The sequence below is a fragment of the Polyodon spathula genome, chromosome 21 (genome assembly GCF_017654505.1).
Source record: "Polyodon spathula isolate WHYD16114869_AA chromosome 21, ASM1765450v1, whole genome shotgun sequence".
Lineage (NCBI taxonomy): Eukaryota > Metazoa > Chordata > Actinopteri > Acipenseriformes > Polyodontidae > Polyodon > Polyodon spathula.
Genome location: NC_054554.1, coordinates 16,743,203 through 16,758,513, shown reverse-complemented (window position 1 = coordinate 16,758,513; position 15,311 = coordinate 16,743,203).

Here is a 15,311-nt window from a genome sequence, read left to right as displayed (position 1 = left end):
TGCAGAGTTTGGTTGCATGGAGACTTTAAACGTCTCCAGCGAATCGTGTGCAAGAAGGGTGCACTGAAAGTGCTTGCAGCTCGCCCACACGTTTTGCTGAAGCAATAGCCAGCAAAAATGCAGTCTTTCGAGACATCAACTTCAGATCCACAGTGTGGAGTGGCTCAAAGGGGGCTTTTGTAAGGACTTCCAGCACCATATTAAGGCACCATGAGAGGAGGCTAGATGTCCTGGGAGGACGCAGCCTCCTCGCACCCTTTAGAAATTGGGACATCAGGAAATGGTTCCCAGGTGATAACCAATCTATATGTACATGACAAGCAGATATAGCTGCTAGGTACACCTTCAATGTGGAAGGGAACCTTCAGTCATCTAATAGTTTCTGGAAAAACTGTTAGCTAACTGCCATGGGGCAGGTAACTGGATCCTGGCCCTGGACTGTGCAGGAGTCGCACTAGGGTCAAAAACCAGGTCCTTCGGGGTAACCGATGAGCTACCAGAAGCAATGTAACTTTCTCTACCCTGACCTTCTCTAGGACGGCGGGAAGCAGTGGTATCGGTGGGAAGGTATATAGGAGACCAGCTGGCCAATCGTGGACCAGGGCGTGGTCTCTCATCGAGAACCAAAGAGGGCAATGTGTAGAATCCCTGAGGCAAAGAGATCTACGTGTGCTCTGACGAACCACTCCCAGATGTGTTCTACAGCCCTGGGTTGGAGACACCATTCCGAGGCAAGGAGACCTCCTCTAGAGAGAAGATCCGTGGCGTGGTTGAGTCGGCCCGGTAAGTGGATTGCTTGAAGAGAAGCCAGCAGGGGCTGCCATGCGATGAAGGTTCGGAGATCTCAGGCCGCTCTGGCGGTTGATATATGCCATGACCATGGTGTTGTCTGACCACACCAGCACGTGTTTGTTCTGGATCAAGGGAAGAAAGTGCTGTAGGGCAAGATCAGTTGCCAGGGCGTTGATGTGGGCTGAGGCCCAAGGCCCCATCCACACTCCCAGAGTCCCCACACTGTTCCAGACTGCGCCCCAGCCGTGGTTGGAGGCATCTGTGGTAATGACTTCCCTCTGGAAGATGGGGCCCATGGTTGTCCCCTGACGAAGGTTGGAGGTGATCCTCCTCCAGCGCAGGATTCTCCAGCAGGACTGGGATATTACCAGCCTGCGATGTCTGTCTCTGCGGTGAAGCGCAAACGAGTTGAACCAGGCCTGGAAAGGCCTTTGGTGGAGAAGGCCCAAAGGAAGGGCCTGCGAGGCAGCAGAAATCAACCCCAGCATGCGCTGACACAGCACCATGCTTACTGTTTCCCCCAGCCTAATATGGAGAGACAAGACTATTGTGGTAACTCTCTGAGTTGTCAATGTGGCCTTCATAGACACCGAGTCCAGGTGGAGGCCCAGGAAATCCAATTGCTGGCTTGGCATGAGGCTGCACTTCTGCAGGTTCATCCTGAAACCGAGCTCCTCTGACCGAGCTCCTGTGACTGAGTACAGACGAACCAGTTGTCTAGGTAATTCATCAGTCGAATGCCCTGAATGCACAGGGGGGCCAGAATGGCGTCCATGCACTTAGAAAAAGTGCGAGGATCAAGGGACAGGCTGAATGGGAGTACACAGTACTCGTAGAACCTGCCCTGAAACGCGAAGCGAGGGTATTTCTCATGCCCGGGCCTGATGGGTATGTGAAAGTATGCATCCTTCAGGTCCACAGTTGTAAATCAACCACCTTCCCGAGAGCCAGAGAGGGGTGAGCCACCTTCCTGAGAGCCAGAGAGGGGTGCGCCGCCTTCCCGAGAGCCAGAGAGGGGTGAACCGCCTTCCCAAGAGCCAGAGAGGGGTGAGTCGCCTTCCTGAGAGCCAGAGAGGGGTGAGCCACTGCTCCCAGAGCCAGAGAGGGAGGAGCCGCCTCTCCCAGAGCTAGAGAGGGAGGAGCCGCCGCTCCCAGAGCAAGAGAGGGAGGAGCCGCTGCTCCCAGAGCCAGAGAGGGAGGAACCACAGCTCCCAGAGCCAGAGGGAGGAGCCACAGCTCCCAGAGCCAGAGGGAGGAGCCACAGCTCCCAGAGCCCAGAAGGGAGGAGCTATGGCCCAAGGATGCCTGCCTTGCACCGCCCAAGGATGCCTGCCTTGCTCCGTTCAGGGATGACACATTTGGATCGCCTGGGGTTGCCTGCTGCTCTGCATCACCTAGGGCTGCTGGTGTCTCCTTTTTGTTTTCTAGGGTTGCCGAGGGTCCGCTGCCGCCGTCGCCTCCCGAGGGTCCGCTGCCGACACCACCTCTGCCACCAGAGGGAGCCAGACAGCCGTCGACGTATTACCTTGGAGATCTGGAGCCGCCTCAACCAAAGAAGGCTTGGGGGCTCCGACATCAACCCCGCCCACCACCGCCCACCAAAACAGTCCACACAAGGGACATAATTGGACGATTGCGGCCGGTGTACGTTGTACATGGGGGGAGGTGTGTGGCAGAGCACAGCTCTGCCCTTTAGAAATTGGCAGGGATGGGGTTAAATTCCCCTACCTGCCTGGATTTATTGTGTTCAGGTGGCTGGGATTGATTAGTTGATTAGATGATTAACTTAATTAACGATCAATCAGCGCCCAGCCACCTGACATAAAAGGAGGCCTCTGCTTCCCATTAGGAGAAGCGAGCTAAGGAAGAAGGTGATGGTTTTTTGTTTGTGATTTTTGAATCCAGTGAAGGCATTGCCCAGCCTGGAAACCTTAATTTTGTAAGTTTTGCTTTTTGAATTTCTTTTTGTGTTTAAATCCATTTGTTTTGGCCCTTGTGCCCTTTTATTTTTGTGTTTATTTATAATAAAAGTATATTTTTTGAACTGCAGTCTGTCTCTGGGCCTCTATCCACTCTCCAGCCTGTCACAATTTGTTTCATTGAATCCCTACTGTGTTCAATTTGAGAATTAATCTTCTGTGCGGGACTTTGTCAAAAGCTTTCTGGAAATCTAAATAAATCATGTCATATGCTTTGCAATTATCCATTACCGAAGTTGCATCCTCAAAAAAATCAAGCAAGTTAGTTAGACACGATCTCCCTTTTCTAAAACCATGTTGACTGTCTCCCAGCACCCTGTTACCATATAGGTACTTTTCCATTTTGGATCTTATTATAGTTTCCATAAGTTTGCATATAATAGAAGTCAGGCTTACTGGTCTGTAGTTACCTGGTTCAGTTTTGTTTCCCTTTTTGTGGATCGGTATTACGTTTGCAATTTTCCAGTCTGTTGGTACCACCCCTGTGTCAAGAGACTGTTGCATGATCTTGGTTAGCAGTTTGTAAATAACTTCTTCAATTTCTTTGAGTGCTACTGGGAGGATCTCATCTGGCCCAGGGGATTTCTTTATTTTAAGAGCTCCTGGTCCCTTTAACACTTCTGCCTCGGTTATGCTAAAGTTATTTAAAACTGGATAGGAACTGGATGACATGTGGGGCATGTTGTCAGTATCTTCCTTTGTAAAAACTTGTGAAAAGTAATCATTTAATATATTTGCTATTTTTTTTTTCTTCATCTACGATTTTGCCATTTGTATCTCTTAGACATTTAACCTCGTCCCGCTGTACCACTGGCAGATGAAATGCTGCCAACAGTGAGCCTGTCAGTAGACATGTTGACAGCTCCCAGGCTGACTCCTTCAGCCAGGGCAATTCCAGCAGCGGAAAGGATGCTGGGGTTGATGGTCTCCAGACCTCCTCCAAGATCTCCAGCAGCAAAACTGCTGCAGGGGGAGGCGGTCTCCTGACCTCTCCCCCCTTCTTCATAGCTGGAAGCGCCCTCCTGTGGGATTCCAGCCTCAAGAACTCCTGCAGCGAAATTACTGCAGGGAGAGGTGGTCTCCTGACCTCTCCCCCCTTCTTCATAGCTGGCAGTTCCCTCTGGTGGGGCTACAGCCACACTGACCCCTGCGGCCAAGTAGAGCTGACAACGACCCTTGGCGAAGCAGTTCTGGCGACCCCAGGCGAAGGCAGCAGCGGACCCTCGGGAGGCAAACTCGGGAGGGGAGCCCCTGGCCATAGAGGTGGCAGCGGGAGCTCCACTTCTCCCTCTTACCCTGCAACCAGTGGCTCAACAGGCAATGCGGAGACGCAGGCAGCCCCAGGTGCTGCGGAGCAGCAAGCAACCTCAGGTGATGCCAGGCAGGCATCCTTGGGCGAAGCGAGGCAGGCATCCCCGAGGAGTCAGGACAAGTTGGGGTACAGGTTTTGGCCCTATTCACGGCCATTGCAGCCAGGCGTTTCTTCCCCATGCTTCCCTCAGCAACCTATGCAAGGGCTGCTGAGGACCGCCAGCATCAAGTCCTGGTCCTTCTGATGAAGGGAAAGGCTGCTCGTGCTCCTCTCCCCCTGATGGTGATGGAGGCAGAGGCAGCTCTAGCTCCTCTCCTCGTGGTGATGGAGGAAGTGATACCAGCAGGCATTCACCCTCTGCTGGTGGAAAGGGACCCAGCAGGCATTCACCCTCTCCTGGTGGAGGTGGAGGAGGCAGAGGTAACTCCTGCTGCTCTGCTCCTGATGGTGGAGGCAGACCCAGCTCCTGCTGCTCTGCTTCTGGCAATCTCCTGGCGACAGTGGTGGGAGTGGCGTGTAGTCTCCTGGCGATGAAGGTGGGAGCAGCATGTAGTCTATCCTTGTTACAGGGGACAGGTGCGCCTCTCCCTCACTAGCCGGGGACGGGTGCAGCTCTCCCTCACTTGCAGGGGACTGGTGCAGCTCTCCCTCACTTGCCGGGGACTGGTGCGGTTCTCCCTCACTTGCAGGGGACTTGTGCAGCACTCCTTCACTTGCAGAGTTAGAAACCAGCAGGCATTCTTCCTCTGCTGGTGAAGATGGGGGCAGCAGGCATTCTTCCTCTGCTGGTGGAGATGGAAAAAGCTGTCCCTCAGGCTTTGGATTCCAGCGGTCCCCCCTGTCTGGGCGCTGGACGTTCACGGTCCCCCCCCGTCTGGGCGATGGATGAACGGGTTCCTCCCACTCAGGCATTACTTTCCCCTCTGCATATTGCATGGGGCAGATGGCCAATGTGTGCCATACCCCCCACAGCCAGGGCACAACTCCGCGGCGAGGTTCGTTAAAAGAAACTCCCATCTGCCATCTCCGACCTCCTCCTGCTGTTGCTGCAGTTGCTACTGCCGCATTCTTCTCCCACTCCTTCTCTTCACCTTCCTCTCCTCCTTCTCTTGGAAGGGGCAGACAGCCATCACGTGCCTGTACACCCCACAGGCAAGGCACCAGCCTTGGTCCTCCAGACCACTGAGGAGCTTCTCCAGCTCAGTGCAGCCGTCTCTCCATCCTTCCATTCTTTTTTCCTCTCTCAAAAACACTCTGTGGTTCCTGCTCTGGTGTGCATCTAGGAGGAAAGGGATGGGGACAGCCATCACGTGTCTGTACACCCCGCAGGCAAGGCACCAGCCTTGGTTCTCCAGACCACTAAGAAGCTCCTCCAGCTCAGTGCAGCCTTCTCTCCATCCTTCCATTTTTTTTTCCTCTCTCAAAAACACTCTGTGGTTCCTGCTCTGGTGTGCATCTAGGAGGTGCTGGTGATCCCACAATGACACCAGGTGTCAAAAAGACGGCTTTAGTGGGTGACGTCAGACCAGAAACAGGAACCAACACAGAAAAGTCAGAGAGACATGGAGTTTTGGTGAAGCTGAGCGCTTGCTTGTGTTCAGCATTTAGTGATTAAACAAACAGAAAATAAAAGGTTGCAAGACAAACAAAACACAGGACATGGCACTCGTAGACAAAACAAAGAGAAGAACAAAACGGACGACACAGACAAACACGGTGAGCTGGTATTTTTATAACTATTATTTTACTGTTACCTCTGTCTCCAACCCATTCTCCACTCACTGAACACGCAATCCAGAGTGAGTGAAAACATGCTGTTTTTACGCAGCTGTACCAAGACTTGATTGCTCATCAATCATTCAACTGGAGTCTTGGTACAACTGCATGTGAATTAATGAAGTGCAATTCCCCATGCTCACATATTACATTTTCCATCCATCTGAAGTCCTTGTGCCTAAATACAAATATACATTTTAAACACTTGTGTGCATAACCCATATTATATCCCCATGTACCAACTACTATACACCAACATTAACACGCAACATATAACACAGAAATACACATAGGGGTGGGGCAACATTGCCACAATCATGTTCCTATTTTAGGAGTTCTCCAGTATTTCTGAGATTATCCTAACAGTCTCTGTGCAAAGGTTCACTGTGTCATTGTTTTGACCTTCAGGATTTGGCAACATTGCAATCCCTAGTGCTGTTAACTGACCAGGAAGTAGAATCAAAGGGACAGACACTTCTTTAGCATCATGACTGTGTGGTACAGCCTATTCAATCCCATATTTCTCATCAAACTCAAAAACAAATAAGTTGACCCCAGTTTAGAAATACTCCATCTTTGCTCTTTAAATATTGGAAGACTGTTTAAAATATTTTTTTTAATGCAGAAAAAAAAAGTTTAATTGTAATGAAACATTGCAAATACATTGAAACAGCAGAAAATATTTATTAGAAGGTGTTTGATCTTCATTATCATACACAATTTTTAAGAAAGCAAATGAGCATTTTAAAAGGAGTGGTCTTTCTTTGGCGAACTCTGTTTATTGGCAAGACATGCTGAAGTGAATACTTGAATACTCAAACTCGAAAAAATTGTAAGAAATTTTTTGACAGAGTATTGTAAATTTAAATCATTTCCTTTCACATTCTAATTTAGCATTTTTTGAAGTTTTGTTATGTTTCCAACAATTAATTTGTTTTTGGTTGTATTAACTGATGTTTAATAGGTAAATGCATACCCGAGATGGATCTTCTCTGGCCCATTCCTGTTTGTATCTTAACCATAACTGGACTGGAGACTATTTGCCTTCTGTGCTGAATTTATGGTTATTCCAGCCTTCTTTGAAAAAACTGAGGTGTTTCTGGATTACTGAAAGGAAAGCCCAGTGCAATGCATACAGATTGATTTCTTTGTCTGGATTGAGAAGTCTCTCATCCTCCAAGTTGTAGAAGATCTGATAGAAGAGATGCAGAACACTACCAAACATATCCCTCCACAACCGTTCAATTCTATACGAAAGAAAATCACACACAAAACAAAGAAGACATAGTTTTTATTTTGATATTTACAATTTATCGTTTGATATTTACAATTTATCCTTCATTTGGGGACAGTGGTGTATAACCTTTGGACTGTAATTTGGAATGTTTTAAACACCTTCATTTATAGTCAGCAAATTGAATTATTTAAAACAAGCCAGATATTAAAGAAACTGAATATATTTTAAGACAATAGAAATAAGATAAATAAAAACAAGGATTAAATTTTTTTTTGAAACACAAGACTTTCCACTCAAATTTGTTCTTGGGGATTTCAATGTGGGATTAACTGGAGTTACTTACCTAATCTACAAGTGTGGCACATGAAAGACACATCTAGTACCTTTTAAGTTTGTGGTTCCCATCTATATGCCACAGACAGTTAGGAGCTGGCACAGAGTATTTCCACCGCCTGACTGTACGCATTGACAGAGCCCTTTGGGTCAACTCTTCGTAAGGATTCCTGTACATGAAATGCTATGGTAAAGACAAACAGATACAGGAATCACAACAGATCAATAACATACCACCTTGGGAGATGCATTTACAGGTCAATGAGTATTTTATAATTTAAACAAACCTTTACATTACAGTGTAGAAATACAAATATATATATATATAGCTCAAAGTTATTTTGCAGGTAGCTAATGCCTTCTTATAATTATTATATCAATATCACTGAATGAGTTACTCTTGTTGTGGTGATGTTGGTTAGGTTCGGGTTTCTGTCATTCTATGGTAGTGGTGGAAACTAACAAAGAAACAACTGTTTCTGATTGAGCCCAGTGGAGCTTAAACAGCAGTACAATCAAATGTAACCCTACTTATATATATGTTAATAAACTTGTATTATCTCATAGAAAACAAATTTACTCTGAATCCCAATACCCCGTGACTTGAGGTGACCCAGCATAATTTTGTAACTAGTTTTAGGGAAATTGTGATGGATTTCACAAACAATACAAACAATTCTTCGAAACTCCATACAGGTTTACAATGTTAGACGCACTTCAGACCACACTATGTAATATTCTATTGAGCTGACTACAATATCCAGACGTGGACGTCCAGGTTTGTCACTCTTCAGCACTCCCAATTCATTATCACATTGGTTTCCCACGGCATTAAGATGTTGAATTCGAGGAGTAATTTCTTGAAGAGTGGACAAAATGGCAGGGTTTACATCATCACCAGTAAGAGCTGACACCTGCCCTAATCTCTCCAACAACCATTCCACACAACACAGAATGTAGTCCTGAGACACAGAGTTTGCATCTATTTGGTTGCCAAGTGTCAATAGGTCTCTTCTAATAATACCTTTAAAACTCAGACATTTAAAATGTTCTGTAAATGATTTCAAATGAAGTAATAAGCGCATGTCTATTTGAACAAGTTCAGATAAAGTAATAAAGCGCATGTCTACTTGTATTTCTAAAATGAAAAAATCAACACTAGTTCTAGCTCCGTGTTTCAAATTCTAAAGTTCCAGTCAAACTCAGTTGAACGCCACGAACTAGGATTGGATTAGCCAATCGTGTGCTTGATACCACCCACGGGCTTTGATTGACAAGGGGGTTTTGTCAAAGTGAAATGTAAAAAGAAAAAGGAAACAGGCTTTGAAATGTAAAAGCTCACAGTGAGTTGTAAATAGCCAAGCAGAAAAGTTTATGTTGTAACAGAAATGTAAATGGACAGAGTGAAATGTAAAAAGCAAGTGGTAATAATGAAATAAATGAATAATAAATATATATATATATATATATATATATATATATATATATATATATATATATATATATATATATATATATATATATAAATAAATATATATGTATTTAAATCAAAGTTGTTATTTATTAAATAAATACGTTTATTTATTTTTAATTTTGGCATGGAATATCCTCCATATATCCTGGAATATCCTGCAGTACATGTTGAGTGAGACTTGCGTGGTGATTTCTCAGATGGCTTTTGAATAGCGCTACTGCGACTGCTTGCCTCTGAGTTTTCTTTGTTCTGTTCTCTGATTAAATAAATACCACAGCATATTTGCCAATTTTTCTGTAATTCTTAGTGTCAGAGGTGAAAAAAAAATATTGTTGAGTGATTGAAATGCTGTTTCAGTTGTATGCTGACATTTTTACCTACACTGTTTAGATAATTATTACTATTAAGGTGTAGTAATATTAATAGATCAGGTAAGTAAGTTGGTCTATTATGTCATAGCCGTGCGGTAAGACAATTATTATCACAGTCATGAGATCTTGTTCAGCCAATCACATTTATCCAAGCCATTTTATAAATTCATATACTGCATAATCTTTTACATTATTTTGACTGTGACGTGATTTACATTCCACTTCAGAATGGTAAAGCAAAATTGTGCTAGTAAACAGTGCTATTAGTGTATGTTAATATTAATGCCTCCCTGACCGATGCAGCTCTAGTTGCTGCCACCACCATGCTTGACAGTTGGGATGGTATTGATTGGATGATGTGCAGCGTTGGGCTTGCAACAGACGTAACGCTTTGAATTTAGACCAAAAAGTTACATCTTTGTCTCGTCTGACCACAAAACCTTTTTCCACATGTGTGCAGTATCATCTACATGCTTTTTCACAAACTCCATATGTTCTTTAAGATGAGACTTTTTGAGTAATGGCTTCTTTCTTGACACTCGTCCATACAGGCCAGCTTTGTGTAGGGACCGGCTTATTGTTGATGTGGAAACATTGACTCCCATCTCAGACACAGAATTTTGTAGATCTCTCAAGGTCATTATTGGCTTCAGAGTGACATCCCGAACCAGTTTCCTGCTTGCCTGGCTGCTCAATTTGACAGGGGGTGACCTGATCTGTGTAGTCTTTGGGTAGTATGATGCATCTTCCACTTCTTAATGATGGATTTCACTGTGCTGAGAGGGATAATCTATGCCTTTGAAATTTTCCTCTCTACCACTTTATCCCTGACTTGTTTAGAAAGCTCCTTGGTTTTCATGGTTCCTTTGTTGGATCACTATGTGAATTGCAGCTTGAAAGTCTTTATATACCTGAGAAAAATGATCTACAAGTTAAACCACTTTGAATACACACACGCTGAAACCATTTCACTAATTTTGTGACCTTTCAAACAAATCATTTTCACCTGAGCTGATTTAGGGCTGCAGTAGCAAAGGGGTTTAATACTTACGCAACTGAGATCAATCTTTTTTTTTCTCTTTAAATCTTACTTATTTATATTCTATATGCAGTAGTTTGTGTAGATTATATATGTAAAGTCTAATTTGACAGCGTTGTGGAGTACACTCAGGTGCCAACAAAATGTGAACATTTTGCAGGGCGTGAATGCTTCTGCAAGCCATTGTATACCACTGTGTGTGTGTGTGTGTGTGTGTGTGTGTGTGTGTTACATTACCTGAGTCAAACCCTCTCTCTCTCTTTGTTTTCTCTATCTCGCTCTCTTTCTATCTTGTCCTGATCTACAGTATCTCTCTTCCTCTTCCTTGCCCTATCCTCCCTCCCCTCCCTCTCTCACTAACTCCCTCTCCCCTACACACCCTCTCCTTAACTAAAAGCAAAACAATACTGATCAATTTAGTCATGTTAAAATAAATAATGTTACTATCCTCATTTTCAAAATATTCAACTGATTCAGTGTGCTTTCTATCATTATACAGCTATTGCCAAATGTTCTGCATCATCTTTTTTCACATATAAGAGTCTCACAGCCTGGGCTTTTGATGCACTAGATTGGGAATTTATATTTGTGAGTCACACATTCTTCTCCACAGAGCCCCCCCCAAAAAGAAAGAAAATAGTAAACAATAAAATAATAAAAATTAAAAAACTGAAATGTCATAATTTTTTAAGTATTCATTCCCCTGGGTCAGTACTTGGTTGAACCACCTCTGGCAGCTATTACAGCCACTAGTCTTTTCGGATAAGTCTCTATTAACTTTGCACACCGTGATGGAGCAATATTTGCCCATTCCTCCTTTCAAAATTGCTCAAGCTGTGTCAAGTTAGTTGGGGAATGGTGATGGACAGCAATTTTGAGGTCTTGCCACAGATTTTCAATGGGATTAAGGTCAGGACTCTGACTGGGCCACTCAAGGACATCTATTTTCTTCATTTTAAGCCATCCAGTGTTGCTCTGGCAGTGTGCTTTTGATCATTGTCCTGCTGAAAGACAAACTTCTTCTGCAGTTTGAGTTTTTTGGAAGAGGGGCACAGGTTTTTATCCAGGATATCTCTGTATTGTTCGCCATTCATCGTCCCATCAATCCTGACAATATTGCCAGTCCCTGCAGCTAAAAAGCATCCCCATAACATGATGCTACCACCGCCATACTTTACGGTGGGGATGGTGTTACCTGGCTGGTGTGCAGTGTTTGATTTGTACCACACATACCGCTTAGCGTTCAGGCCAAAAAGTTCCACTTTAGTCTCATCAGACCACAAGACATTCTGCCACATAACTGCAGTATCTTCTACGTGATGTTTAACAAACTCTTTGCAGGCAAGGATATGTTTTTTTTCAGCCAGTGCTTCTTCCTTGCCACTCTCTCATAAAGGCCCTTTTTGTGGAGTGCCTTGGAGATTGTTGATACATGAACATCCATCGCAGCTACTGACTTCTGTAACTCATTCAGAGTGATAGTTGGCCTCACAGTAGCTCCTCTTAGAAGTGCCCTTCTTGTCCGGCAACTAAGTTTAGAGGGGCGGCCTGATCTAGGCAGTGTGGTGGTAGTTTCGTATTTTTCCCACTTCTGTACAATGGACTGCACTGAGCTCTGAGGGATGTTCAATGCCTGTGAAATGGTTTTGTACCCTTCCCTTGATTTGTGTTTCTCGATAATCACATTCTAGACTTGTTTAGAATGCTCTTTCATCTTCATTTTGATTCTTTCTTTTGAAAGTCTCTACCATACTGTGAGACCATGCAGAGAGAGCGGTATTTATCCTCACAGATTAATTTAAAGCAGGTGATCCACTAATTTTTTACACAGGTGGAGTCCATCAACAAATTGTGTGACTTATTGAGATAATATATTGGACCTGAGCAAATTTAGGCTTGCAATTACAAAGGGTATGAATACTTTTTTAATCTTATAATTTCCGTTTTTCATTTTTACTAAATTGTTGAAAGCTTTTGGAATTTTTCTTTATTATTGACTTTATTGTGAGAGGGCGAGGAGCCCTGTACATTATTTGTTTATTTTTAGAACGGGGTCTCTCCCTCTGCCTCTGTGCAATGTTCTTGTTTTGTATTTGTTTGTATTATGATTTATTTATTGTAGTTATGATGGTGTAGCCATGAGGTTTGGTTTGTTATTGTTTTGTTTTTATTTTAGTCGTGTTCTGGCAGAGGAGAGGTAGTAGTTCGTCCTCTGCCAGGAATGATTAAAAACCTTGTGCAGAAGGTCGCCATCTCCCGAATTAATTCAGTGATTAATTTGTTGCTAAATCGGGAGATGGTCACCTGTTTATAAACCTGCAACTCTCTGCACTCTGAGTGGGTGTCTACAGAGGAGAGTACGGGAGAGCAAGAAGAGCGAGAACAAGCTAAAATAACAGTTTCTAGGAACAGTGACAGGAATTTATTATTGTTTGAATATTTATTGTGCTCTGTGAGCACTGTTTGTGTTTAAATATTTTATTTATTTTTGTCTTTAATAAATGACGCACAGCGCGTCTTTTTGCACTGCAGTACCTAGTTTGTTTTTGTTCCTGCATTCTGGCCTGACATCACCGTACATGTCCATCCTGTCACATGTGGTGTCCAGTGTGGGATAACAGCGCCTCCTAGACACAGGCCAGAAAAGGTACTGCAGAAAGGGTACTACAGTTTTTTCCGTTTTTCTTCTCTATTACTTGTGGAGTGAGGAATAGGAGCATGGAAAGGAAGTCGCAGCAGCGACAGGAGAGAGATGAGAGGAGATGGTGGTCACGGGACCCCACCCAATTGGGACCCCCATACTGGGAGGCCGAGCAGGAGCAGTGGAGGGCGGAAAGCCCCCCCCCCTGCCTTGCGTCACGTGCAGAGAGTTTGGGCATGACCGGGAGGACTGCCCTTAAGAAGACCCCTGCTTCTGGAAGACCTACTCAATGTGAACAGTGTCCTGTGCGTCTGTATGGTTTTGGCTGCTGGAGCAGCAGACCCCATCACCTCCACAGGCCAAGAGAGAGAGGAAGGTGAGAAGGATGAAGAGAGGGGACACAGACCTGGAGTGGGAGAAGTTGGTGCGTCCACAGCCCAAGAATGAGGAGCCCGAACGTCCTGCGTCTGAGTGGGAGGAGCTTGAACGTCTTGTGCCTGAGTGGGAGGAGACCAAACATCCTGCACCTTAGTGGGAGGAGCCTGAATGTCCACAGCCAAGAGGGGGGAGTCAGTGCGTCTACAGCCCAAGAGAGGGGAGTCGGTGCGTCTACAGCCCAAGAGGGGGGAGACGGTGCGTCCACAACTCTGCTGCCACCATCACCTCCTGGGGTTCTGCTTCCACCGTCGCCTCTCAATAGAATGCTGCTGTCATGTCATGCATCGTCTGGGGATGCCAGTTCGCCATCGCCTGAGGATGTCAGTTCACAATCGCCTGAGGATACCAGTTCTCCATCAACCGGGGATGCCTGCTTTGCACCGCCGAAGGATTCCTGCCCTGCCATGCTTCCTCCAGTCAGGGATATCACGCCTGGATCGCCTGGGGTTGCCTACTGCTCCGCATCGCCTGGGGTTGTCTGCTGCTCCGCATCGCCTGGGGTTGCCTGCTGCTCCACATAGCCTGGGATAGCCTGCTGCTCTGCATGGCCTGGGGTTGCCTACTGCTCCACGTTGCCTGCTGCTCCGCATCACCTAGGGCTGCCTGCTGCTCTGCATCACCTGGGCTGCCTGTGTGTCCTTTGCTTCTCCTAGGGTTGCTGCCTGTCCTGCTTTGCCTGGAGTCGCTGCCGGCTCTGCTTCACCTGGGGCCGCTGCCAATCCTGCATGGCAGCAGGAAGTACTGTGGCCGGAGCCCCACAAATGGGAGTAACTGGCTATGAAGAAGCGAGGGGAGGTCAGGAGACCAGCTCCCCCCGCTGCAGTTTCGCTGCAGGAGATTGGGTGGCTGGAGCACTAAAAAGGGGAGCTGTCGGCAAAGAAGAAGGGTGGGAAGGTCAGGAGACCAGCCCCCCCAAGCCACACTTTTGCAGCAGGAGAAATGGTAACTGGCGACCCGGAAGAGGGAGCTGCCAGCCACGAAGAAGATGGGGATGAAGGACCTCCTACCATGGCCACCACCATGGACACCTTGCTCCCCCTCTTCAGGGACTTTGGGACTAGGGGGGAGGTGGCCGTTGGAGACATGTGAGGAGCCCTGTACATTAATTGTTTGTTTAGTTTTAGAATGGGGTCTCCCCCTCCGCCCCTGTGAAATTTTATTGTTTTGCATTTGTTTGTATTATGATTTATTTTTGTAGTTACGATGGCATAGCTGTGCGGTTTGGTTTATTATTGTTTCGTTTTCATTTTAGACATGTTCTGGCAGAAGCAAGGTAGTAGCCTCATGCAGAAGGTGGACATCTCCCTAATTAAGTGATTAATTTTTTGCTAAATCGGGAGATGGTCACCTGTACAGTATATACATGTATATACCGTTGTTGTAGAAAGTTTACGTACCCCAATGGAAATTCTTAATTTCTTGAAATTTCTTGTAAACAAATAATTATAGGAAAAAAATGTTGTAGCAAAAGTTTTGGTTTTGTGGATGAAGAAAACATGTTACAAGAAATAGATGTCAACAATTTATATCAGCAATTTTCAAAAGTATTCATACCCTGAAAAGGAAAATGACATTAATAGCCAGATTTAGATTATAACTTTGACTAGACCATTCCAGAACCTTGATTTTATTCTTCTTTAACTATGCTGAAGCAGATTTTGATGTGTGCTTTGGATCGTTGATGTGTTGGAACATCCAATTGTGCTTTAGAGCAAGTTTTGTAGCAGAGGGTTTCAGATTGATTGGTCAATATCTTTGAAGGATATTACCACCTCCATGCTTGACAGTAGGTATGATGTTCTTTTCTTTGTACACTTCACCAGACTTGCTCCATAAATAATGACTCAGCATGTCCAAATAGCACGATTTTTGTTTCATCATTCCACAAAACTTTTTACCAGAACTCATATCCATCGTTC